Genomic DNA, 12,207 nt, shown 5'->3' with positions numbered 1-12,207 from the left:
TAATAAATATATGTACAATATATAATAGTGTATGCATTTCTGGATGTGTATACTAAATATTTTCCTACGTGTGTGTGTGTGTGTGTGTGTGTGTGTGTATACACATTTTTACAAATTAAATAGTAAAAAAATAAAATAAAATAATAATAATAATAATAATAATAAAATATATAAAATATACAGAGTTGAATATGTGCAAAACAAGTGGCATTTATATACAGTGTGGAGTGCATAATGTTGAAGTTCCAGTAGTGAAGCTGAGGTGTCTATGACGTGTTCAGCAGTCTGATGGCCTAGTGAAAGAAGCTGTCTCTCAGTCTGCTGGTACGGGACCGGATGCTGCAGAACCTCCTTCCTGATGGAAGCAGTCTGAACAGTTTATGGCTGGGGTGACTGGAGTCCTTGATGATCCTCCCCGCTTTCCTCAGGCAGCGCTTCCTGTAGATGTCTTGGAGGGAGGGAAGCTCACCTCCAATTATCCGTTCAGAGCACCGCACTACTCGCTGGAGAGCTTTGCAGTTGTAGGCGGTGCTGTTGCCATACCAGGTGGTGATGCATCGAGTGAGGATGCTCTCAATGGCACAGCGATAGAAGGTCCTGAGGATGCGGGGGCTCATGCCGAATCTTTTCAGTCTCCTGAGAAAGAAGAGGCGCTGCTGCGCCTTCTTCACTGTTTTGTTTGTGTGTACTGACCACGTAAGATCCTCAGCCAGGTGTACGCCAAGGAACCGGAAGCTGCTCACTCTCTCCACAGCAGCGCCGTTGATGGTGATGGGGGTGTGTACTTCTCTGCACCTCCGGAAGTCCACTATCAACTCCTTTGTCTTTGCGACGTTGAGGGTGAGATGGTTGTCTTGACACCAGTGGGTCAGGGCGCTGACCTCCTCCCTGTAAGCCGTCTCATCACCGTTGGTGATAAGACCCACCACTGTAGTGTCGTCCGCAAACTTCACAATGATGTTGGAGCTGTTAGTGGCTGTGCAGTCGTAGGTGTTTACTGTGATTTGCAAAGGGCCAGCAGCAGAGTTGGAGTGGTGTTTGCCCCAGCATCTGAATAAACGGCAGAGTCCGTGGTGTAGGAAGTAGGAATACATGTTTCATATGTTTTCTGTGCTGTGCTTTTTACATGAAACTTACATGAAACTTCTTTCATCAAAGATAAAATTTTTATGTGCTGAGAAAATAAGAAACAAATGTGAAATGGATACAACTTATGTTGGATATTTATTTATAAATATAATATACTAATTTGATTTATAACCACCTATCTACAGCTTCTTCTTTTTCTGCCTTCAGTTATTCTTCCTTTGTAATTTGTGCTCAGGACACAGACTACAAGAAAGCAAATGCTAATAGCGGCATTGATTTGCTACCTAAAAATCAGATTTTTACTTTATTTTTAATTACTTTGTGCAATTGCTTACTAGTCTAAGCACAACATGCTTCAGTGATTTGTTTGTACCTTTGTTTATATTGATCCTATCAACGCAAAACTAGCTGCTATTCTCAGTGGATGTTATTTTTGCAAAATACAGAGTTTCCCAGTCTTTTCAAAAGTAGTACATGTAACACTATACTAAAGAGAAAATGTAACCAGACAAAGCTTGTCATTATTACACAATTACTCCCTCCAAAACCATAGATTACAGTCCAAAGCACACTAGATGCAAACTTCAACAGCAGCATTCCCAGTATGTACAAAATGGTGTAAAATGCTCTCCGCTTTGATTGGTCAGTCTTATCCGTCCCCCTTTCTCCTGGGCCTGGACGAGTCAAAACACAGAGAACAGAAAGACTACAGAAGGAGATGGGGATTATGGACAATATATTTAAGCAGAGGTGAACAATGATGAAAATGTTTTCTTTCATCACTGAACCTGCCCCAGCAACACAAAGCACCCAGACACAGCCAATAGTGGTATTCCTCATTCTGATCCCTCTTTCATTTTTCAGGTCCAAGTAGACGATGGGATAAACAACAGCTAGGTAGCGCTCCAAACATGCCAGGATGTGAAAGAAAGTCTGTCCATACCAGCGAAAATAATTAATAAATGTTCCTACTAGTAATATTATTAAATCTTGCTTGTAGATTCCAAAACAGCAGATGAGACACCCAATAATACCAATCAGCTCCATGGTCGCCATGTGGTAGATGAAGCCGTCTGAGGGACTCACTGTTGTTGCTGAGGAGGTGGAGCGCTTTTTCCACCATTGTTGGAGGCGATAGCAGAGAATGACAATGTAGAGAGGGAGGAGGAGTACAATTTTGGTGATACTATATGAGATGAAAATATAAGAGCTTGGTCTGGAGAGGAGACACAGTGTGCTTAAAGGGATAGAGGTGCTGAAAGAGGAATCATTCACTGGCATGTCTGAAAAAGAAAAAGACAGACATGAAATGCCTTTGCTACATGAGTTACATATCCATCTATTCAAGAAGAGTGGTTCTTCATCTATTAACCAAACTGTATTTTTTCCATAAATATATTCAATTTATTAAATTTGCTTATGATACACTGATGCACTTTACAAGGAGTGAATGATAAATAATGATATTAAAATGTAGTCAGTGTGTTTCAACGTAAATTCATAATTTGTGAACTCAAGTGGACTTTTGTTTAGCCTGACAGTCAAATAGACGATGATATAGATGAAATAAAATAAAATAGATGATGGTATATGAGGGACAATAACAGCTTAAATATGTAATAGAGGTTTTAAAGTATACTCACCTGGTCAGTTGTTTGATCGCCTTGTACTGTGAGAGACTGCTGTAAGCTAATCCAAATATGAGGAATCTCATGGGAAACATTAATGCGGGTGTTTGCGTAACAGATGGAGGACTACCAAGGAGTTTTGCATGTTTCCAAACAAATTCTCCCACTTAATCTTTTTACACAGTTAATGTCTGTAGGGAAATTTTGCCATCACTTTCTCTGATGACCAAAGCATAGAACATTTCTCAAATACTAAATCTGAGTGGATATTTCCATTAACAGACGAAAAAAAAAAGTTTCCATCAAGTGCCTTCATCTCACACTCAAAGACACCGCAGCAGTCAGAGATTCACATAAGATGCCTTTGAGCCCATACATCTGCCTGAGAAACAAAGGAAAAAAGAATCTTCTCATGAGCATTTTTGTGATTTCCTTCCTCTTTGGAATTAAAAGAGACCACCCAGACACATGAGATATCATTGGAAAGCCCAGTATGCCTGTTTAGTACATCAGGACTTAGTAACTTAGTAACTCAAATATGTTAAAAAGATATAGACCAAAAACCAAGGTCTATCACAGAGGACATAGCTGAATAGGCTAGTTTGCAGGGGGTGTTAACAATGCCAGCATGTCTATTGTGAAAACTGTAGAATAGGTTGCTCCCCATGTATGGCTCGCACAGTATGCTTTAAAATTTATCTGAATTTATATTCTTTGGCTGTCCACCAAGAATAACAGCTTTCATTCCTGTATTGCACATGCATGAAACGTAAGACGATTTGACCTGCCTCATTTCCATCTGCTGTTTATTTACTTTCAAGCTTTTTGAAACGCCAAAATGTTGAGGAAAAGCACAAAGTTTTTCAAATGGATTGCCAATGAGGTGGAGATGTTGCTGTGACTAACACAAGGGTACAAAGTTGCAAAAGCAAGCGAGAATATAGACTGGGAGACATACCAAAACAAATACGCTGAAATTAACATTCCGTCTTGAAGAAAAGCTATCTGGAGCATGTACAAACTGATATTAATCTTTAATAGGGCTTTGAAAAATGGGAAAAACCAAAACAACTGCTGTACAATTCCATCCGCCATCTTAGCTGAATTGGTCACATGGTCACATGACTGCATCATATGACTAAAATGTGTCATCATTTTCGAAAGCCTCTGTTTTCGCAGTCCACACTGCAACGTGAAAGCAGCATTTTCAAATTTATCCACTTTGGAGAGCATTTTCAAAAAGCTCCATTTTTCTTGAACAAAAACGCCATCTCAGTGTGGACGGAAGCCCGAAATAGAACAGTTTGTTGTACTGTCTGTATCAAACCGATATTATGAAACATAATTTGCAATAATTTAAATTAAGAATGCAAATATCAACACAAAAACAGATCTTACACATCAAATCATTTATACCTTTCCACTCTCAGTGTCAAAATAAAATATATAACAAATGAGGGACCAATAGTTTAAGTTGACCCTCACCTTGTAATCTAATTGTAACATTGTAGCTTTAGCTTGAATGATTAAATAGCGTTTACCCTCACTGACTTTATTTTTTGTTGCTGTTTTGTTTGAACAAGATGTTAATTTTCCTGTTCTGTGTAGAAAAAGCAAACGTTACACCAGACTGCTGGCAAAATGTACCCTTAGAAAAAAACATTTCATAATCAGACAATAATTTCCCTCTGAATTATTGAGCACATCCCCAAATCACAGTCCTGGCAAACCTCAATACCAGAACAACCAGCAGGACCACAGTAGTGTAGAATGCCCTCTGCTTTGACTGGTCAACCCTGTCCCTGTTCCCCTGGGCCAGGACGGATCAAAATACAGAGTACACAAAGACTGCAGAAAGATATAGTTATTATTGATATTATATGGAGGCAGAAGTACACAATGAAAAAGATGTCTTCTTTCATTGACAAACCTGCCCCAAACATAGAAAGCAGCCAAGCACAGTCACTAGATATATTTCTCATTCTGATTCCTCTTTCATTTCTCAGTCACGTGATGGGATGACCAACAGCCAAGTAACGCTTCACATAGGTCAAGATGTGAAGTCTCTCCAAACCAGTTGGACAAATACATAAGGCCCCCACTAACAGTATATTTAAATCTTGGTTGTAGTTAGCGAAACAGATGAGGATACATCCAAAACTATAAATTAGTTCCATAGTGACTATGTGGTATGTGAAACTGTCTGACTGACTTGCTGTTAATGCTGAGAAGACAGAGTGCCCTCTCCACCACTGTTGCAGAACATATTAGAGGATAAGTGTGCATAGGAGGAGGAGGATAATGGTGATGCTGAAGGAGATGAAAATAAGGGACCTTGGTCTGTAGATGAGACACTGTATTTTCAAAGGGAGAGAATAGCTGATCAAGGAAAGAAAGTCATTGAAGGTGGATGAGATTACTGACATCTGGAAGAAAATATAAAATAACAATCACATATACAACATAAAATCATATCAAATGTCAAACTGAGAAAATGTACTACTGTAAAAACAAAATAAGCTGATTTTGAATTTGATGGCAGGAACACATGGCCTTGTCCTAATTTTCCAATATAGATTTTTGACCTTGATCAATTAATTCAAAATTTCACAGTTTCTTTAATGATATTATGTACATCACACAAGATACTTAAAGACTTTGCAATTTCACATTGAGAAACAGTATTCTTCAACAAATTGTATATGCAGTTTTTTCCAGATTGGTGAAAATATGCCTGTCTAAGATGGTCTCGTTATATTATTTTCACTACCATTTAACTTTTAATATTTTTCATGAGAATACAAATTGTCTCACTTTAAACTTTTCTTTTTTTCTTTCTTTTTTTTTTGCCTGACCCATTTGGTTCTTTAGCCGTCAGAATTGTTGTCTGAAGACCAACAAGGATACCCAATGGATTTATTTTGCCAAATGGATCATCATGGCATTGCCGTATTGGTCCATTTGATCAACCTTTGTTTTTATTATTTATTTTATTTTCAGTTGTTACAGATGGGACAGACATGAGTGAGGGATAGGAAAGGGAGAGAGAAAGAGGAAGGAAAAGAAAAACAGAAGGGGAGAGGGACAGTGAGAAAGGGGGGGAGGAAAAAAATCTCCTGGATCACCTGTTGAGAGAAGAAGAATAGAAAACAAGCGAAAAAAAAAACCCCAAAGCAACATACTAAACACAACACCATCGCATTAATCTAGCTAAGTGTAAACAGCAGTAAATACTAAATATTCAATGTTGTTGTGCAGCACGCAGGACAGACAGCGCACAATGTGCTTTGAAGTAGCAGCCAAGAAAGGTGTAATTTAAGTCTACGAGCAGTGAACACACATGTGCATACCTGTGTGGATCAGTGTGCTTGTATTCAAATGGTTTCCCCATGTAATGGTCTGCAAGAGGATGTAGCGAGCCATAGCCCCGTCCCCCAGGGCGTGAAGCAGGTATGGAGGAGATCCAGGCTCCAGACATCCAGAGGCCCCAGAGTGCGAGACCCCAAGGAGGACCACCGGAGGGGCATCCGTGCCACCCTCATGGGAAGGGCTGAGGATCCCCAGACGAGGCGTCACCCAGTAGCCACCGAGCAGAAGCTAGAGGGGGCTGCACCGGCGTGCCGCCGGCTCTGCCGGCAGCCAGCTGTGCCAGAGTGAACCGAGCCGCAGGCCCAGAGGCCGGAGGCCCGAAGGCCCCCCCCCACATCCCGGAAGAGGCCTGACCGAGCAACAGGCGCCAGGCCCTGCCAAGTAGCCACCAGGAGTGAGCTGGTACATACCTGAGCGCCCAGCCCCGGACACCAAGAACCACCAATGCACCGACCCCTGAGGGCATCAGTCACCGGCAGGGAGTGTGGTGAGGGGAGATAGGCCTTGGAGGGCCTGCGAGTTCCCAGAGAGGTGGAGTGTAAGACCCAACCTGACATATAAACACAGACAAACAGGCACACACAGACACAAACATGCATTCCCACCCTCATGCACACATATGAAAACACTCAGCACTCACCCAACGTAAGGATTGACATAAATGGACATGTACACACAATCACACTCCCCAAACATACTCTATACCCCGGGTCCAGGTACCCTCTCCCCCAGAGGGGGAAACAGAACCCAGACCCAAGAGATGTTACCCTTCCCCCCGGGGTGGAGGCAAGCAGACCGTCCCAGGCTCCGCAGCAGCAGGGAGGCCAATCGGACAGCCAACATCTCCTCCCAGCCCCCCCGCCCCGATGGCTAGTAGAGAACGGGGGTGTGTGAAGACCCCATACCTCCCTCCTCCCGCTCATGTGTAGTGTTGCTGCGTGTTGTTCTAAAGTGCATTTAAAACAAGGGAGAGCATGGTGCTGCTGCCAGAGAGCAGCAGGTGTTAGCACGGCCCCTCCCGAGAACCCTCAATGTCTACATGGATTTAAAATTGAGAGGTGGGCACCGGCGCCAGAGGTAGGTTTAAGTACACAGACCGTCCACTGGACGCCGTTAACGTGCCCACCCTCAAGGCCCTATATATATGTGTGTGTTATGAGAGTGTAAGTAATGTGGATGTCTAAGTTGTGAGATAAAATTGAGGCACAGGTGGCCAGAAGGGGATAGAGGGGGGGGAATGTCTCCCCTGCACTGTGGTGACACACCCGCACCCCAAGGCCCTACCTGTGTGGGTGGATGTGGTGGAGCGGGAAGAGGGAGGTAGCCGGGGATGGTGAGGAAAAGAAGGGAGGGGAGGATGCCCCTCCCTAGGGCCAGCTCCCCCGCTGACCCCAGTAGGCACCTCCGTCTTCTGGTACCCACCAAGGCAAGGGAGCCAAGGCCCATCCAGACCGGGGCCTATGGCAGCAGCACTGCCAAGCCCCAACTTTAAACTTTTCTTATGGTTTCTGGCTCTTTTGTGAATAAAATATGTTTGTTTTTTGGTTTTTGGTTTTTTTACAGTGTACTCAGCATCCAAAGTCTTTTTGAAATTGCGGTTTCATGACCCGTGGGGTTGTGTTTCTTCAAAATCTTTAAAATGTAAAGTTGTAATATATTCATATTCCAGGTATTCCTCAAAAAATATGTTTGTAACATGAGGCCATTTGCTTTTTTATTTCTTTTTTCATTAATAAAAAAAAAATGCAGTTTTTGTATCACTACCCCACTCTTCCACAAGTGGAGTCAAAAATGACCCCAAGCAGTTCCTGTGGAATCTTCTATGGAACTTTCATTCTGAAGCAACTCTGACTGTCCCACTTACACTTCTAAAGGATCAGGAATGAATTTTTACACAGTAACATACATGATTTAAAGTCAGGGCTGCACATAAGTGGTCTGCAGGTGTGCATTCAATGTCAAAATAAAAGGAAATTCCCAGAAATTCCAAGAATACGCGCTTCTTTTGCGGTGGAGGAACACCAAAGTAACTGCTTACCGAGCTTGCTTCTTCGACATCTTTAAGAGTTCTGAACAAATATCTGTCCTCCTCCAGAACATCTAATGTACACAAACAAGCGTTCCAACTTCTTATCTTTATTTTGACAGCAAATGCGCACCTGCTCGACCATTTATTTGCAGCCCTATTTATAGTTTCCTGTGCATTTCAAACATTGCCCTTTCTGAGGTTTTTTTTATATTTAAAGTAACATAGCTGCTATGAGGCCAGCTAGGATCCCTGTGGCCCTACAAATGATCCAGGATGGATGTGATGAAGAGCCCATCGGAGGCATTGACTCAGAATCGCACATCTCAGATATGGAGGACCCAGACTATTGTCCCCCCCACTGGACAAGGCCAGTCAGATACAGAGGAGTCCTCTGATGAGTCCTCTGAAGAGGAAATGGATATTGAGTCCAACAGAATGAGCCCCTCTTACTGCTCTAGCCACAATATTCTGAATTAGTCGGCCAGGGCTTGCACCTGGGTTTAGTACTTTCTCCCCAGTAAATGCATGGAAGATGTTCATGTCTTAAAATATAATAGAAGAGGTGCTGACATGCACAAACATGGAGGCACGAAGAGTAGCCAAAGACGTTGGAAAAGAGTGGAAAAATGTAAACAAATATAAGCTCCTGACCTTCATTTGATTTACCATTCTTGAAGGAAGTGAGAAGAACTGGGATGTACAAGTCCTCTGCATAACCCATTGTTCAAGGCCACTATGTCAATTCAAAGATTTGAAGATATTCACAGTTTCTTGCACTTTGATGACAAGAGAACCAGAGCCTACCGACTGAAAACAAACCACATCGCAGCTTTCTGCTACATATGGGACCTGTTCCTGGTCAACTGCAGGCAGAAATTCATCCTCAGTGATTGTGTTACAGTGGATGAACAACTTGTGCCTTTCAGTTGGAAGGCCCAGCTTCTGCAGTATATGCAGAGCAAGCATACAAAAGTGATACAACTGATACAAAAACTGCAATTTCTTAAAATTAATGAAAAAAATAAATAAAAATGTAAAGGGCCTCATGTCACAAACATGTTTTATGAGGAATACCTCAAATATGAAAATATAACAACTCTTCGTTTTAAAGATTTTGAAGAATAACAACCAAGTTTATAGCAAAATGCATTGTTTCTATTTGGGGTCATTTTTGACCCCACTCGTGGAAGAGTGTAGGTATTGGTAGGTTGTGCATCCAAGGGGTAATTATGTCTTGAATGAAAACCTAATGATGTAAAAACAGACAAATATTCTATAACTGTTTAGTTGTGACAATATTGTTTATTTTATTTTTTATCTTTAAAGATCTTTTCCCTTGTAACTAGTGTGAAGCGATGCAGTGTTGGTGTGATTGAGGAGTCTGCTCTGTGGTGACTAAAGTGATCAGCTAAAAGAGGAAATAGAAGAAGAAGACTCACTTTGTCAGTAGTCTGATCTTCCTCCTATTGTCAGCCACTCTTGTAAATGTCTGATTCGAATGTCCACCTCTTTAAAAAAAATGAGTGTTTTTGTAATAGGTAAAAGGAGGAGTACAGGAGAGTTTTGCATGCTGCAATTCAAGTTCGTTCTTTGAATCTTTTTACACGGTTAAAATACGTTGGCCTTTATATTTTCTTTCTTTTCCCCTTTTCCCATAAGACCAGATAACAATTAGCATGACGTTTGTTCAGTGTTGTCAGTTACACGAGCCAAGGTGTGTCCATGACGGCACTTTGTATTAAGAGATTAGAAAAGCTGCAATGTTATGAAAATACACGCATAGTAGAAATTTAACTCAACCACAAAGATTTGCTTCCAGATGGCTGAAATGTGCTCTTAGAAGGACTTTGCGAATGATCACCACCAGCTAATCATGCAGCTAGAATGAAGCCATGCAAATGATATTCGTTTTTTCATAACATTTTCATAATTCAAATAACTTTGAAACAAACAACGATCCATGTGTATACAAATCAAGGAATGCAGTTTAGGTCATCACAGCTGTTCTCGTGTTTTATTCAAATATGAGCTTTCTTGTTTTGATTCTCGCAGGGGTGTTTAACCATGAAAATAACACAAAGTAAATATGTCTATATCATGAAGAATCCAATCCCTGGTTTCGACCACATGACCTATTAATATTTCTCACAGGTGTATTTTTAGTTAATAATATATTGATATGCAAAAAAAAACTGTGACTCTGCCATAAGAGTCACATTGAAGTAATGCACCACGCTCCACCAGTCCACCCTCTACTTGCAGGTTTTTTTTTTTTTTAAATGTGCAACAATATTCATTTTATATGCGTGGAAATGAAGCAGTATATATCAGATGAAAAATCATAGGAAATGTAATATTGTTGGGTGAGCGTTGGAGGATTTTTCATTTTTCATATCTGCATAGTTGGTGCTGAACACTGGTTGGATGGTCCCCCTGTTTTTTGCCTATGGCGCCAATCAGTTCAAGTATGTTCAGTTAATAATCAGTTAATAATAATAAGAGACAGTCAGTGTCAGTTTGACACTTTGGTGTCTAAATCTTTGAGAGACCTTCTGTAACAAAAAAATCCTAAAATGGCTATGAAAAAGACAGATATCCACAGCTGTTTTTTGTCAACAGAAAAACAACAACAAGAACGCAACAGTGACTTTACTTGCAGTTCTGTATAACTAACACCAGATGGCAGTAAATAGCCATATGTCACTCTGTATCAAACACAAACTGATAACTAGCTAAGCAGATGGCCACATAATGTCAGTGTATTTTTACATTGCCTGACACAGACATTCTTGTTTCTCTCCCTGTACTATTTTTCATTCCTACAAGGTCTTTCCCCTCTTGTATTTAAGAAATGACAAAACAAACCCACTTTTGGCCGCTCCCTTATTCACAAGAGGTCCCCACAGCAGGTAAGACCACTTATTTTTGTCACAAATACATATACAGTTATGAACAAGTATTTGCCACTTACTCTTTTTTTTGGCATATTTTTCACACTTAAAGCAAAGTAAATTAGGAAATCAAAACTTTTTAAATCATTTAACTCATTACTTCATTTCAATCATGATTTAAAAAATGCTATACAAACCTATGTGAAAATGTAAGTGTGGAAAAGTTTACAAAGCAGTTTTTACAGTTTTAGGACTCCACACCAAACTAAATGAGAGTCACTATCCACAAAAGAAGAAAACTTTGAAGAGTGGTGAACTTTCCCAGAAGCAGCTAGCCTTCAAAAATTACTCCAAGACTGCACTGATGACTCACCCAGGAGGTCCCAAAAAAGCACAACAAAAAAGAAAGTCTACAACGGTGGAAGAATTTAAGAATAGTGTTCTTTAGCATAAAATTATGAAGACTTAAATATTTAAAATAAAGTGATATAATAATGGATATAATCACTCATGTAAAATTGTTCTGAGGTCAGAGAAATTGAAATTTGAAATTACTTTTGGAAAACTTGGATGACCTCTGAACTAAAGAGAAGAGGGGCCATCCAGCTGGTTACAAGTGCTAAGTTCAAAAGCCTGAAGCTCTTCTGGGGTGTGTTAATGCCTTTTGTTGTACCTTATAGTTCTAATAATGCATGATTTTCTTTGACAAAAGTACAGCAAGTTCTAATTCTGCCACCTAGTCACACAAAACAGAAGTACAACTCATACAACCTGAGTTTTTCCTACGTGTTTGGGGGGACAATTGCCAGTTTTAAAGAAAAATGATACTATAAGAAAATAATACTACATTTAGTAAAGTAGTAATAACTTAAGAATCAACTTTCAGCTGCTCTACTGCACTATTAAGCTGTTGCAGTTTACACATTTGCTTGGCAAGTGAAAGGTCCCTGGTTCAGTTATATTTGGAGACACAAATCCCAGTTTTGTGCTAAAAAGACATTTGAGGCAAAAGTCTGCCACATCAAACATGTAGTAATTCCCACCGTGACCTCATGTAGGGAGTTCTACCTCTCACCCACTGTAATACATAATGATATCTAGTATGATTCATATTTGTTTTGCAAGATTTTTTACTTTATTAATCCCCAAGGAAATTATGTGAGCAGGGTAGGATATTTTTCCCCATTAAATTAAAACATCA

The sequence above is a fragment of the Diplotaxodon limnothrissa genome, linkage group LG3 (assembly GCF_057381915.1).
Source record: "Diplotaxodon limnothrissa isolate DT_005_m linkage group LG3, D_limnothrissa_male_GT1.1, whole genome shotgun sequence".
NCBI lineage: Eukaryota > Metazoa > Chordata > Actinopteri > Cichliformes > Cichlidae > Diplotaxodon > Diplotaxodon limnothrissa.
Note: the sequence above shows the minus strand (reverse complement) of the source record.